The 16,359-nt window shown below is 42.7% G+C and overlaps 1 protein-coding gene across 5 annotated transcripts in view; it reads right to left on the bottom strand.

Moving 5' to 3' along the window:
* The window catches only part of Cdkl3 (cyclin dependent kinase like 3), a 90,317-nt gene that overhangs the window by 2,167 nt on the left and 71,791 nt on the right, over positions 1–16,359 (bottom strand). Inside the window, exons 12-13 of one of the 5 annotated variants that reach the window (XR_004770855.1) lie at positions 8,270–8,376; positions 7,109–7,238 (exon numbers count right to left, since the gene is read on the bottom strand). The exons of 2 other annotated variants lie outside the window; for them this stretch is intronic. The gene's annotated coding sequence lies outside the window, so the exon portion shown is untranslated. Of the gene's footprint in view, positions 1–7,108; positions 7,239–8,269; positions 8,377–16,359 lie in introns of those variants that run through there. 2 more of the 5 variants (XM_027427577.2, XR_004770858.1) reach the window with 2 other exon arrangements.

Here is a 16,359-nt window from a genome sequence, read left to right as displayed (position 1 = left end):
TCCAAAGTACTAGCTAGGCACTCCTTGCTGGTAGCATTAATGTGTTATTTATTTCCTCTTGATGCAGGTTACTTGGCTCACCACCCTCACAAAATGGAGGGAAGATATAATTATATATACTTAAAACATCCTGCCAAATAATTAGATGCTGTGACTTAACTTCTTGAGGAATGACTTCTAGGAAGCTCTCATTAGCATTCAAGCAGTGGAATAATGCAGACCAGATCATAAACAATACAAAATTATGCTAATCAGGGTGCCCCCCTTTTTTTCCTTATTAGAAACCAAAAATGCTTTCATACTCTGTAGAGCCTCAAAATAATCAAAGGATCTGATTGGGTTTGATTAATCTGGTCCCAACTAATTTGACCCAAACCACTCATTTTGAGAGCTGATGGATATTTGGAACAAAAATTTAAAAACAGCTGGGAGCGGTATCTCATGCCTGTAAAATCAGCACTGAGGATGATGAGGCAGGAGTATTTCCTCCATTTCAAGAACAGCCTGGGTTACACAATGAGTCCAAGGCAAGTGGGGTGCGACCCTGTCTTGAAAGCCAAAAGATAATTTAAAAGAGGAAGAATTATCCTTTTAACCTCTGGACAAAACAAAAACAAACAGAAAAACCTTTTAAGACAACTTTGAGAATCATGATTTAGATGACAAATCCAGGGTATCATGAATCTGTGTTGCCCAGGATGTTTAAACATAGCTATAAATAAAAGTCATCTGATGATGGGGGCGGGGTAGGAGGCAGATAACCTTGAGCAAATAGCTTTATAATAGGCAGGCACCCTTAGCTAACGTATTAATTGACATTAAACATGGAGAAAGAATAAGTTGTACTTTGCCATCGTTCTCTCCAACTACAATTTATTTTGTTGGTGGTTCCTCCCCAACTTAACCCAACTGACATGGAAAGGAGAGGAGTGTGAGGAACAGCTCTAGGGTCAATGGGACTGGGTTTACATCCCTGTTTTGCAGATGCAGCCAGGGAGGGTACCATTCCCTTCCCCTTTCTCTCCCTTCTCTCTTTTAGTCTTTTCCTTTTTTCTTGCTTTCTTTCAACAGGATCCCACTGTGTAGGCCAGGCTGGTCTAGAACTCCTGGAGCTCTGCTTGCTTCTGCCTCGGAGGGCTGGGATTAGAGGTGCAGCCACTGTACCCAGTGTCAACTAGATATTCTAAGTCCTGCTTTCCTTATTTATAAAGTAAGGATAATTGTAAAGAAAGTTTATTCTGAGGGTTAAATGAGATCATAGCAAAGAGCAGCATAGAATACATAGCCAATAAATGTTTTATATGTTTTTATCGTAAACATGATTTTAAATATGCCCATTGCCAATTAGAGTCCCTCAGGTATATCAAAAACACCATGTATAATGAAATCATAGCAGAAGTAGAGACGGGAGAGGAAATTCAAGCAAGGAAAGAGGTAGAACCAGAACAAAAGAGCACTCCCTTTCTTCCCTCGTCATCAGGAGACCTGTTGTATAGAGACAGTTACTTAGGAATAAATCCAATAATTAATATTTTGTCAGGCTCATGTTCCTCTTAGTTCCAAATCCTGTGTCTAAAGAGTGCACCAGACCTAAAAAGGAGAATGTGTTCTTGCACCTGTATCTCCAATGCCTCAGAAGCCCCAGCCAACATCTTATTGGCCCTGTTCAGGAGAGAAGGCCTGTTATGCTCTGACCGCCTGGGCCTGCCTACCCACCAGCTTTCTGCGCTCCACATTCCCAAGGCTACAGGCAATATCCATCTTTTCCTTTGTGTAGTCTTCAGGGAAAAAAAAAATGTGCCTTTTCACCTAGACTGAGCTTTATAGATGTGGCCAAAGTTTTATGGCCAGGAACTTTGTCACAGATACACTACTGACCTTCCTCCTAACTCCTGTCACTTGTTTAAAGACAGATCACGTCCCTGCCTGATGCCCATGACGTCTAGGCAGTTCTCAGTTACGGAGGGAAACAGCACAGAAAAAGAAAGGCAAAGTTCACCATCCAGAAGGGAGGACAAGCCTCACGAACGCTGTCACCAGCCCTGCAATTCCCAGGAGTTCTGTCATAAGTCTATTTATTGACACAGGACTGTTTACAGTGCAAAAAGTACCTTATAAAACTATAGGTATATCTAGGTGTGATGGGACACAGCGGTATACCAAGCACTCAGGAGGCTGAGGCAGTGGGATTGTGAGCCTGGGGCCAACCTGAGCTGTACAGTGAGACCCTGACTCAAAGAAAACAAACAAAAAACAATAGCCCTTTATATGATAGAGTTTTATGAAGCATCTTGTTTGTTTAGTTTTTTGAGACAGGATTTCTCTGTGTAACAGCCCTGGTTGTTCTGGAACTCCTTCTGTAGACCAAGCTGACATCGAACTCAGGGAGATCCTTCTGCCTCTGCCTCCCAAGTGCTGGGATTAAAGACCCTATGAAACATCTTTTACAAATACATGCTTCTAAGAAACATCAGCAAGCTACATAGGAGGTGGTAATAGTTGAATGGGAGTTTTTTTCTTTTTAAGTCTCTGCTTACTTGATTCTTCTGTAATGAAAACATATTACCTCTTTAAAATGAAAACATCCAGGATATCTGAGTAGATAGACCATATCTTCAGAGAGTCACGGGTTCAAAGAACTCATAGCTAGGGATCAGAGAGATGGCTCAGGGGGTTAAGGCACTTGCCACCAAGCCTGACAACCTGAGTTTGATCCGAGCAGGGATCCACAATGGTGAAAGGAGAGCAGTGATTTCCTGAAGGTTTTCCTCTGAGCCAATGTGTGCTGTGGCATGTGCAAATACACACATAGACAAAAGGTAAAATTTAAAGGAAGAAATAAAACCTCATAGCCAGGAGGTCAGCTAACTATTCCACTGTGTCTGAGGATGTCATTGCCTATGGTCCCCATCTCCTTATATAAAGGAACTCCAGCTTTGTTGTGGCCTTCTCATTTGCCTCCTCATCTCCAACTTGTTGCCTGTAGTGCCTTTAATCCCAGCTCTTGGGAGGCAGAGACAGGTCCATCTACATGAGTTTGAGGACAGCCAGGTCTACAAAGCAAGTTCCAAAACAGCAGAACTACATAGAAAAACATGATCTTGAAAAACCAAAAAGAGAGGACAGAAAGAGAGAGACATAATTCCAACTTATCTTTTCTTCTGCCTTCCCTCTGGAAGGCTCTGTCCTCAGTTCTTGGGTTTCTTATTCCTCCCTCTTCCCTGCCCCCACTGCCCAAGCTGTTCTTCCCCACCCTGTTCCTACTCTCAGCCTTTGCTTTCCGATGCTCCCCTGTGTCTATATGAGCCCTACCTGTTCACAGTTAGTTTGAAATTCTCTCATGACTTTAGGTCTCTCTCTATCTCTACCCCATCTTTTTTATTTCTCTCTCTCTCTCTCTCTCTCTCTCTCTCTCTCTCTCTCTCTCTTCTCTCTCCCCTCCCTCCTCCTTCTTCCCCCTCTCTCCTCCTTCTCCCATCTCTCTTTCTCCTCCCCCTTCCCCTCTCACTTCCCTCCCTCTCTCTCCCCTCTTTGCATGCCAGACATCACACCCAGTGCCTCTCCCATGCTAGGCAAATCTCTGTCACTCACAGGTCCATATAGCTCTCCTGTGTACCCTTCTCAGGAACGTTTGTTCTCTAAGTTGACAGGGGAACCAGCAGGCAAGATGGCCACTTGATTACTATATATTCATGTTTAAAATTTAAATTAAATTGTGTGTGTGAGTGAGTGAGAGAGCCACTTGGAGGAGTCGGTTCTCTCATTCCACCATGTGGGTCTCTGGGGTGGAATTTGGGTCATCAGGCTCAATGGCCAAGTGGTTTTACCTACTGAGTCACCTCCATGGTCTTTCTGTGTTCATTACTAAATTCTGATTCTGGGGGATGACAATGGAGTTGAGTCCTAAAACTAAAGAAGGAACAGCTAATGTGTGCAGAAAATAAGTGATGGTTGACTTGGTGTCTACAAGCTGATGGTCAGAGGAAGCATCCTAATTATTTGCCTCATCTTTGGGGGAACAAACAAAAGACAATGAGCCTCTGTCAATCACTAACACTAAGAAGAGACAGCATTTGGTTTCTGTTTTTCTGTTTTTGTTTTGTTTTGTTTTGTTTTTTTGAGACAGGGTTTCTCTGTGTACCCTGGCTGTCCTGGAACTCACTATATAGACCAGGCTGGCCTTGAACTGAGAGATCCACCTGCCTCTGCCTCTAGAATTAATAATGTCCACCACCATGTCTGGCAACAGCCAGCATTTGTTAATCACTGCTGCTCATCTCTGAGCTAAAACTTCTAAGTCACCTTGCTTGCAAATGAGACCATCTCTGAATATAAGCAGTCTGGGAAGGAATGAGAAGAGAAAGATTAACAAATTGTTAAAATGAATTGCCAAAAACAAAATAAAATAAAATGTGAGTTGTCTTTGCTTGACATTGCTGTTTCCCAGGATAGGGAAATTACTCTGAAGTGTTGGTCTGCCTTGCCTTTAAGCAAGTAAACAACCTGTCAGGGACAGCACTCTCTTCCTCAGGTGAATCAGCTCACCTATATAAGGAAAAAAAAAAAAAGCTGGGATCATCTCCCTTCTGCCACCATCAATCTGAATGGCTTCACACTCACCCTTTCCTGTCAGTTTCTCTATCTAACATGTGGAAACTGTATACATTTAAATTCTCAGTTTTGCTGGGCGGGTAGTGTCGCACACTTTTAATCCCAGCATTTGGGAGGCAGAAGCAGGCAGATCTCTGTGAGTTTGAGGCCAGCCTGGTCTACAGAGCTAGTTCCAGGGCAGCCAGGGCTACAAAGAGAAACCCTGTCTCAGAAAACAAACACAAAAAATTTCTTGGTTCTTAATTCACGGAAAAATGTAGAGATAGTCTCTCAACCCAAAGGGGATGTTTGGTAATTTAATTTTCTTTTCCTTTATCTCTTCTTTTCTTTCTTTTCTTGGGATCTCACATAGCTCAAACTGGTCTTGAACTCACTATGTAGCCAAGGAAGAACTTGAAATCCTGATACTTCTGCCTTCACCTCCCAAGAGCTGGGATTACAGGCATGCAACACTGGTTTAATTTTGTTGTTGTTGGTTTTTATCTGTTTTGTTTTGTTTTGGTTTTGGTTTTTCAAGATAGGGCTTCATGGTGTAGCCCTGACTGTCCTGAAACATACTCCATAGACCAGGCTGGCCTTGAACTCACAGAAATCCATCTGTCTCTGCCTTCTGAGTGCTGGGATTAAAAACATGCACCACAACTACCTAGCTTGTTGTTGTTTAATAGACATTTTTATTGAGGGATTTTAATGATGTATTGATTATTTATTTTATGTGAATTGGTGTTTTGCCTGCATGTATGTCTGTGTGAAAGCATCAGATCCTCTGGAACTGGAGTTACTGACAGTTGTGAGCTACCATGTGGGTGCTGGGAATTGAACCTGGGTCCTTTGGAAAAGCAGTCAGTGCTCTTAACCACTGAGCCATCTCTCCAGCCCTGAGATATTTTAGATTTATTTGCAACTGTAAAAAACTAGTATGAAGAGATCACCATTTTCCAGCACCAACATCTTTCAGTGTTATAATACAATGCTACAACTTGGATACTGTCATTGACTCAGCCAGCATGTGTGACTCACATTTCCCCAGTTTTAGATACACATTTGTGTGTTAGTCTGTATATAGTGTTCTACAAGCTGGCATTTTCTTTTGCATGTACCTTTTTTTTTTCTTTCCATAAAAAAGACCTTAACCTTCACAATTATAATTCTCTGAAGTACCTGATTTCCAAAAAAGAATTTGGTTCCTAGTTCCAGGGATTCCAGAAAACTAAGATCCCAAAATCTCTACAGCTCTCAGTTCTGATAATCAGCCTGAACGATTTTGAGATAATGCTCGACTACTCTGTTGCCCAGAGTAGCCTCAGACTTGCTCTATAGGTCAGGCTGGACCCAAACCTGTAATTCCTCTCTTTTAGCCTCCTGAATCCCGGGACTACAGGTGTGTGCCACCATGACAGGCACAGGAATAGAGTGGGTAAAACGTGATAGGAAGATAGGGGAAAGGAAGGAAAAGTCAAAGGCACCATACACAGCCTGTCATGGTTTGAATTCAAAGTGTCCCTCCCGGGTTCTTGTTTGAAGTGCTTCTTTCCTGGCTGGGTGCTGTTTTGGCAGGTGGTAGAACCTTTACGACATGGGCCCCGCTGGTAGAAGTAACTTACTAGAGACAGGCCTTGAAGATTCTAACCCAGACTCTCCTTTCAACCTTCTCTGCTTCCTAGCCCACCACTGTGGTTGTCTAAATGAGACATGGCATGAGTCTGGACACTTGATCCCCAGTTGGTGTCACTGGGGCAGGGACAAGCCAGCCTTAGGAGCTCATGTGATGTTACCATATGGCCATGAAGCCGCAGCACTTGCTCGCCAGCACACTTTGGGTCTTGATTTGTTTCAGCATGGTGCTGCACTCCTGTTCTTCCCTCTGGAGCTGGGGATGTCACTCTGTGCCCACTGCATGTTGGAAGTAATTACTTTTGTATTCTATGAGGTCTCATATGTGAGAGATGGCCTTGAGTCTCAGAAGAAACTTTGGATTTCTGAACAGTGGTGAGTGGGACTGTTACACTATGTGAAATATTCAGGTTGAAATAAGCACACTTTGTATTAAGAGATGGCCACGACCCTTTGTGGTACTATGGCAAGACATTATGAATGAAATCTGAGATGTGCCCCTAGGGCTCTTAAGATTTTTGTTGTTGTTGTTTCCCAATGTGCTGGAATTATAGGCATGCACCACCATGCCCAGCCAAATTCCATGTTTGTTCCTTAGCTCTTGGCACTATTCTGAGAGACTTTAGGACCCTTAGAATGTGAGCCAGGTATAGCTCATAAGGGGCAGGCCTTAGGCAGTAAGTAATAGCCCAGACCCTGGTTCTAGCTGCTCCTGACCGGCCATATGCCTTCCCTCCCATAAGAGATGTAGCCCTCTGAAATCCTGAGCCCAAATAAATCTTTCCTCCCTTAGATGGTTCCTATCAGGTATTTTATCATAGTATGAAGACGTGTAACTACTACACAGTCCACTGAGCTTAGTTTCCAGCAGGGAGACAGATAGTCCAAGCTAAACAGATCATTTATTAGCCATGCGCCCAAGAGAGAGGACATTGCTTGGTGACATTGGGAAAGTCTTTTGGCAGAAGCTGATGCTTAAACTCCATCTTGAAGGATAACCCGGGATTCTTTAGCTGAGAAGAGAAGAACTGTTAAAAACCATTCCCTCTTAAATCATATCTAGTCTATTCTCAGTGCTTGGAGAGAACACAGGAAACCATGTCTACATTTGTTTACAATGTTAAGGTGTCAAATTCTTCAACCCCTGTGCGCAAGTGCTGAGGCCAAGAGTTTCCCCCCCCCCCCTTGAGTCTGTTTTCCACTATCTTGTCCAAATTGGACACCAGATCCTGCCTGCTTAGTTTGGGAAAGGCATTTTATCTCTGGTGCTTTGATCACATCAGAGCTTATATTTAAAGCATGAGAGATGAGAAGAGACCGCAGCTATGCCCTTGGCTCTGTCTCACGGCTGCACCACCCTCCTCCTCTGTACTGAAGACTCTAGAAGCCAATTCTTCAACGGTTGGTGGGAGTCAGAGGGGGTCAAGCCATGAATAAAACATTTTAGCCCTCTAACTATGGAGTTCTCCTTTTCATCAAGGGCTCATCCGAAAACACCATAGGCACGGGGGTCCTGACCCCTCACGTTTGTTCTTCCTGTGTTTGCTGGATAGCTACCTTGTGTGTACTCTGGCTGACAAACCCCAGGGATTTTTGTGTGGGCTTCAGGTTCCCCATAAGGCTGCTCAGTTCTCAGCTCTGTTCTCACAGAGACCACACTCTCTGCTGCAGCCATTTCTGGGTGTGGGAGACTGACTCTTAGCAGACCCATACTTAGAACAGCCCCTGGAAGCCATGTTCAAATCACTTTTTTTAAAAATGATCTCTGTGTTCTGCAGGTTATTTAATTCCCAAACCTCAGCACTTCCTCTGCAGCACCATCCTCCTAGGGTTCGCTTACTCTTTAAATAAATGGCCTGGCTTGATGTGGCTCAATCCCTTAATTCCAGTCCTTGGGAGACAGAGGCAGGTAGATCTCTGTGAGTTTGAGGTCAGCTTGTCTACATAGTGAGTCCCAAGACAGCCAAAGTTACATAGTGTGACCTTGTCCCAAATAAACAGTCTAAGCCCACGAGAAGGCTCAGTGGTTAAAAGCATGCATTACCTTTTCAGAAAATCCACGTTTGATTTCCAGCAGCCATATCAGGCAGTTCACAATTGCCTGTAACTCCAGCTCCTAGAGATCTGAACACTGAGAGCACCTGCACATATCTACACATAGACACATAATAAAAATAAAAATAAAAAGGTCTTAGCCTGTAGCCTGTACTCCATCTATATGAGCTGTTATTAACATTATTTTGAGACAGAGTCTCAGAAAAAAACCAACACACACTCATACACATTCATGCCATACACATACACATACAGTTGTGTCTTTCTCTTTCTGCGTTTTTTGTTTTTTGTTGGTTTGGATGGATTCTCTCTATATAGACCAGGCTGGCCTGAAACTTATTAATTGTCCCATCTCAGTCTCTCAAATGCTGGGATTACAGGTATGTACCACTGTGCCCACTTCCACAGCTTGTGTGTGTCTATATACTCAGAGGAAATTGAAAGCTGAGTTCATATTGTACAACCTGCTTTATTCATTTAATGGATCATGAACACTGCCTCGTGTGTTTAGTTATGTGACAATCATATTTTCAGCTACTGTTTTCTAACATGTTGATATTCATACAATTAATTCATAATGAAATTATCTTGGCTCTTACACTGTTTCCTATTTTCATTTCTGTATACAATGCTGTGGTAAATGTCCTTGCTCCCAAGTTTGTGCCTCTGGCTCTATCTTTTCAAGACAGATGCTTAGGAGTGTTGCATCTCTACTCTGCTGTTGCTTGGCTAATATTAGTTATGAAGAATTGCACCATAATCCCTGACTCATGACACATTCTCATAGTTGGCAAGTGGATGGTCAAATCTTATTAAGGTAATAAATTTATTAATTTAATAATGTAATCAGTAACAAATATCTAGCCATAGCCTGTTATCTCCCTCTGCTCCCAACACAAGGGCACCATCTTGATCCATGTTCATTCCCTTGCTTTTTTTTTATGTTGTTTCAATATATATATATATATATATATATATATATATATATATCCTAAAGACTAATTTAAAAGATTATGTTTAGTTTTACAAATAGGGCATCATGTTTAGGACTGTTTCTGTGTTTAATATGAACTGACTAATGTCCAACCATATTACTGCACAATGCTGTGGGTTGTTGTTCACGTTGATGGATACAGAGGCATCCAAAGCATACATGTACCATGGTTCATCATCCTCTCATTCTCCCATGGATGACAAACACCACTTCCAAGGATGTGCTCTTTCACACAGCACATCTGTGATGTCATCCACATCTCCACACTCACAACAGCCACAAACTCAAGACCCTGTGGATATTCATTCTCTGGTGTTCATGCTTCTAGAGTCTGAGAGTCATGTTGTCAGGCTGCTCTCCAGAGGGAGGGAGCAGTTTCTCCTCCTCCAGTCACACAGTGTGCACCTTCCCACACTCTTCCTAATGACAGGATCATTTAAGCCATTTTAACCATTTCACAAACAAAAGGTGACCTCTACTGGCTCTGTGGCCAGGTACTGATTCCTCTTAAAGCTGAGAACAGGTTTTTGGTTCTGAGAATTGTCCCTAGTCTGATGACATCAGTGATTTCTGGAACCCATTTCCAATGGCTCAGCTGGTTTCCTATGTGCTGAAAGAAGTGACACTGTTGGAAGGAGGCTGTGAGGGGAGCCAGGGTGGGAAACGTGCCCAGCTTACCACAGTGGAAGATTGTCTCCTGGTCCCAGCCCCTGCCAGTGTCAGATCACTCCTAATGAAACAGGCATTCTCTCTCCCTACTCACTATCCTAGAAAAGCCAGCATAATGCTACCCTTTGTTCTTGAATTGATAAATTTAAACCTCCAGCTTTGCTCTGCAGTAAAAGAACTTTCTATTTTGGGCTTGGTGACATAGCCAAAATCAAGCAAGAGCAGCAGGCTGCAGCATGAGTTAATAGCTTTCTTTAGGGGAGCGAGGATCCACAATCAAAGGGAGAACCTTCCAGTACGTGTTTTCTGCATAGCAACATGCAGCCTGTTTGTCTATATTTTTGCTGACAGATGTTTTTCAAGACTGAAAACTAAACACTATTTAACATTCAAAGTAAACAGGGGAATTAACCCTGAACTGACAGCTACCCTTCCTGCTTCTTGAAAGTATCTCCTATAGCCAAGACTGGCCTTGAATTCCTGATTCTCCTGCCTCTATCACCGAGATTTACAGGCATGAACCACCATGCTCACTTTGGATTTCTTAGTCAAATGCAAGAATTTGCTGACGCCCCGTGTGCCTAGCACTCAAAAGGCACTGTGAAAGAAGACAGTTCTGTTCTCATAAGATTCCTAGTCACAAAAAAAAAAAAAAAGATGCTAACTTGAAGAGTGTTGGAGCACTACCCAAGAATAGGGTTTTTTCTACCTGTCTGCTTCTCTGTGAGAAACCAGCCATACTTGGGTAGGGGCCTCCAGAAGACCCAGGCTCCCAGAAAGGGCATGCTCAGATCTATCTATACCTGGTACCAGTTAGCACAAACCCAGGTCTGGAAGAACTGGGCAGCAGAGAGTGAATCCTCTCACTCTCTCTTATGAGATGTTTCTCTTATGAGATGTTTCAAGTGTGTCCAGAATTACAGATGATAATAAGATTGACCCTATTAGCTACTCTCTGGTTTCAGCAACTATCAACATATGTCAGGCTCATTCATCCATACCCACCCCCCACATCCATTTCAAAGCAAATTAGAATCCTTTTCATCTTTATATACTTTATATGTACCTGGAGGAAACACAGACTTTTTTCAACAATTACTGTATGGAGGTTGAAAAAAACAATGATATATAAATGTCATCTAGGATCAGAGGTCAAACTGACCTGGTGTCCCTTGTTCTTCACTGACTTCCTGCAATGACAGTGTTCTGACTCAGAGCAAAGCAATGCCATTTGAGCAGCTGGAGTGGTGTAGGCCTTTAACTGCAGCATTTTGGAGGTAGAGGCAGGAGATGAGGAGTTCAAGGCCATCCTCTGTTAAATACAAGTCTCAGACCAGATCGGGCTACTTGAGACTTTGTCTCAAACAAATACATATAAAACAAAAACAAAAATAAAAAACAGGCCAAAAAATGGTTTAGCTTGTGGACACTTGCTGCCAAGCCCAGGAACTTACATGATGGAAGGAGAGACCTCTGACCTCCAAACTCCAACACTAACTAACTAAATAAATGTAAAAACATAATAATATTACTTGCATTTGTTGGTGTCACTCATTGCCAAGGCCAAGCAGAGAGCAGGATTCTAGTTTTTGTTCATAGTTTCAATTCCATTTAGTTAATAATTTTAAAATTTTAATTTGTAACAGCATCCTCTATCCTTGCCTTTACTATTTGTATTTTGTTTGTTTTTTCTTTTTTGAAATCAGACTACTGTAGTCTAACGTTATAGAATAACCACCAGTTTATCATACACACTGGAGTCTATGGACAGGAATTCAAAGACAGCACTGGGGAGATGGCTTCGCTCTGCCCCATGCTTATTTGGGGCCTCCTCTGGGAAGATTGAGAGTCTGCAATGATGCTACATCTGAGGTCTAGCAGCATCTGAAGTTTTGGTGACCCCCAAACAAGGGCTGCACCTGGAGCCCTGACACAGCTACTCTCTGTTTTCTGACAGTAGGGTGGATTGGAGAGAGTTAGACTTTTTGTTTTGTTTTGTTATGTTTTATGGGGATCAAAGTATTCCAGTCAACAAGCCAGAGGCTGTATCGTTCTTTATAGGTCTTGCACTTATTATTGTGGTATTAGTCTAGAATGCCTGACAAAGGCAGGTGAGTTCCAAAACATTCCCACAGAAGCCACATCTAAAATTCTGTCAATGAAGCCTTCAGTGGGAGCACACACCTTTAATCCCAGCACTCGGGAGGCAGAGGCAGGTGTTCGAGGGAGTTCGAGACCAGCCTAGTCTACAGCTAACTCCTCAAAACTCAAATAGAGGACACTCATCACATTTTTTTCATTATACCCTAATCAGTCCATGCAAGGCTCCTGTCTTGTTTTATGTAATAGTATGTATGTATGTATGCATGCATATGTTAGAATGTGTGTGTGTACAAATCTGTGTATTTATGTAGTAGTATATGCTTATGCATGCATCTGTGTATGTATGCATGCACACCTGTATTTGCCCCATTCCTCTCTCTGGTCTTCTCTTTCAAGCAGGCATTCTCATATACTTGATGTTTCCTGGTTTATATGTGTTCATGTCAGGTGTGTGCTACGGTTTGCCTGTATTTTCAATTATATGAATAGTACTGAGTTATATGTCTCATTTTGTCTTCCTTTTTTTTCACCCCTCAATATGTTTTGTAGGTCTGCCCACATTTCTACCTGCACATTTCATATATTAGAGCTAAACTGCTGAACAGCCTTCTGTACTATACACCCATGGCGTTTGTCATCTCTGCTTCCCTAGTCATGGGTACCCCAGCCCAGTGCCTCCAACTTCTCTCCCCAAACCAATGCTGCCAGGAGCAACCAAGATCCCCTGAGCTGAGACAAAGGGTTTAGGGACAGCACTGCCTCATGTTGTATTGAAGATGGTGGAGAAACATGTCCCCCTTACTATTGCTTCACTCTCTTGTGTGGACACAGGCAACATGGCAACCATATCTACTGAGCAGCTTTGCCAGTGTAGAGACCTGGGCCCGAGCCACCCATGTTTGCCCCTTGGTGAAAGTCTTGTGACAGAAACAAATAAGGGTGGTTTCCACCCAAGGACACCAGAATAGGCTTGGCTACAGCCATCTGGTGAGCTTGTAAAACTGGTCCACATTGAGATCCAGCAGAATTTCACTAATTGTACAGACACGTTTAAGTCCTCTTAAAATGTCTGCGTATGGAGGAGATGAAATATCTAGGTATAAGGAAAGCTGCTATTATATTATTATTATAATATTATTATTGCTTATTATATATTTTTATTTTTATTGATTTATTTTGGCTTTTTGAGATAAGATTTTACTCCATAGCCCAGGCTGGCCTGGAACTCAGTGCTAGTGTTACAAGTTGTGATTATTCCTTCCTGAGGGGGTGGCTGCAGCATAGCTTTGTCCCTTTCCTTGCAGAAGACCTGAGTTTGGTTCCTAGCACCCACATTGGGCAGATCACAACAACCTATTGACTCCAGTTCCAGGGGATCAACGCCTCCTTCTGGACTACATAGGCACCTGCACTCACACTGAGAAGTCCCATTTAGAGTCTCTGAACCAACGTGCTGAAGAATTGAACACCAGAGTGTAGGGGAAGCTGTAGCCACGCCTACTTAGATGACACCTGATGTCCCTGAAGGTCCCTGAGCTCCTCAGAGTGTACGATGAGTGTCCATCCAGACCAGCAGTCCCCTCCTCTTGGGTCAAGCCCTGGTGTGAGAAAGTTTTGTGCCGTTGCCTTGCCAACAGCCAGGGACTCCTAGCTCCACATACCAGGCTTCTGAGGTCTTAATGAGTCAGCTCTGCTTCCTCCTCCACTTCCTTACCATCAGCATAGCTCAATTTCAGCCTGGAACCAGGAAGGGCTGCTGACAGTATCCTACACTCCCACAGTGATTCATTTGGTTGTTTCAACAGCTTGCTTGAAAGAAAAGTTACCCCCCCCAAAAAAAACTATTTGAAAGCCCAAACTAGATATCATAATTTTCAAAATCTGCCATTAACCAATCACTTGATTTCCCCACAGCCTCTAAGAAAGCCATAGTTGAGGTTGACTGTGGTACTGTACTGTGGAGGACAACTAGCATGACATCAAGTAAAGTCCCTGTACACTTAAGGACTTTGGATCATATTTAAGATAATGCTATGGCATTAGCTATAGTATTTTCCAAGTCTTTATGATACAAGAGGACAAATAACTGCAGGAATAACAGGATCACCTCACTCTCCTTTTTCTTCCACCCAAGACCAGATTATCCCACCCCTCTTTGGCTTTTGACACAAGGCCTTATGGAGCCCAGTCTGACCTCAAATTTACTAAGTAGTCTTGAACTTCTAATCTTCCTGTCTCTACCTCCTCAGTGTTGGGATTGAAGTTATGTGCCCCCAAGCCTATCTATGCTGGCTAGTTATATGTCAACTTGACACAAACTAGATTCACTTGGGAAGAGGGAATCTTAATTGAGAAAATGCTCATACCAGACTGGCCTGTGGTACATTTTTTATAGTAATTAATGTAGGAGGGCTCAGCCCATTGTGGGTGATGCCACCCCTGGGCTGTTGATGGGGGGGGGCGTATAAGAAGGTAGATTAAGCAAGGCATAAGGAGTAAGCCAGTAAGCAGAACTCTTCCATGGCCTCTGCAATCAGTTCCTGCTTCCATGGTCCTGCCTTGAGTTCCTGCCATGACTTTCCTGGAAGATGGCTGATAAGTTGTAAGATGGAATAAACCCTTTCCCCCAATTTGCTTCTGGTCACGGTGCTTATCAGGCGATAGAAACCCTAACTAAGACACTTCCCTTAGATTATTTCTATTTTGAAGGAAAAAAAAAACAAAAACATGCTGTGATCCCCTAGTTTCAGAGAGGAGTTCTGTCAGTGTCAGAATGAGCTCAGACATTTTAGACACTGAACCCAGCCTCAGATAATCACCATTTTGAGAATATTAACTTATATTCTTTGATGTCTTATTTTATCTTTAGTATATCATTTTATAATCCTCAAGAGACTCTACTATTCAGTCAGGGTCACAGGGTGAGGGACTGGCTAGGTAGAAAGCCCTGTAAAGAACAAAAGAAACTAGAGGTGAAAGAGCTCTGAGCACACAGATAGAAGGTGCAGAGAAATGCACATATAGCTAGACTCTGCTCAATCGGCTTGGGTTAGTCCAGGCTCGACTGAAATGGCAGATGGGCGAAGAGGATGTCACACTTGAAGATGACGTGGTACTGGGCACATGAGTCTCTGGAAACAATCACCAGTGGTTCTTCTTCTCACAGCACTGCTGTGAGATCCAAACACAACTAATCCTGCCTTCTACCTAAAGAGTGCTCATTGAAAAATTATGAATATTTTCAAATATGCATAATATGTATATATGCATCTATAATTAAACAAATGTAACATGTATAATTTCAAACACCTATAAAGGTCATAATTACTCACTAATTTATGTAATACAGTGAACAGTATAATGACTCCACTTCCCCAGGGAAGGACCCATTATCTGGCTCCACAGTCATCAACTCAAAGCCATTGTTACTTTTCTGCATCCTCCATGACACTCATCCTGGACCATTCTGAAGGAAATCCCATGCATTAGAAATCTCACTGGTACATATTTAATATCTGTCTCTAAAAGATACAATTTCACCAGGCAGTGGTGACGAACACCTTTAATCTCAGCACTAGGGAGGCAGAGGAAGGTGCATCTCTGAGTTTGAGGCCAGCATGGTCTAGAGTTCCAGGCAGCCAGAGCTATACAGAGAAACCCTGTCTCAAACAAACAAACAAAACTAAACTAAAGCCAAAACACCAAAAAAAGATAAAACTTCAATCTGATCACTTCTATACTTAATAGCTCCACAATATCTATCTGTCTTAATTTTAGGCGGTGAATAAAGCATTGGTGAAGGCAGAGCTGTAAAATGCAGGTCAGTCAGCCCTTATCTCATGTAGATGAAACCTGACTACTTCAGATTTCAGGTTTTCAAAATCTGAAAAATTTATATAGACTTCTCAGGTTGATCATCTCTGACCTAAAAACCACAAATGCTCCAATTTTGCACTTTGAGATGAGGGGTGTACAACTGTGCTGCAATCTCCATAGGCATTTATTGAATGAAGGGCATGTCAGATCTGTTGCTAGGATCACAGAGTGGGCTATGAGATTTCAAGAAGTTCAGTGTGTGTTACTGTCTACACTTGGGGAGGGAAGTCATGGAGACACACTCACCATGAAAATATTAGAGAGTCTGTCTCTTCATGAGCTTTGTGACTCCATGCCATGGTGACACACATTACCTCAGGGTGACACATACAGCTCAGGAATGTGAGCCAGCACAAAGGGCAAGGGAGTCGCATGGGCATCCAGGACATAGGCAAGAAGCCACAGGTTGTGAGAGCTTTGCAGAGTCTAATTTTGTT

Source organism: Cricetulus griseus, chromosome 7 (genome assembly GCF_003668045.3).
Source record: "Cricetulus griseus strain 17A/GY chromosome 7, alternate assembly CriGri-PICRH-1.0, whole genome shotgun sequence".
Classification (NCBI taxonomy): Eukaryota; Metazoa; Chordata; class Mammalia; order Rodentia; family Cricetidae; genus Cricetulus; species Cricetulus griseus.
This window is presented reverse-complemented; position numbering and strand designations above follow the sequence as displayed.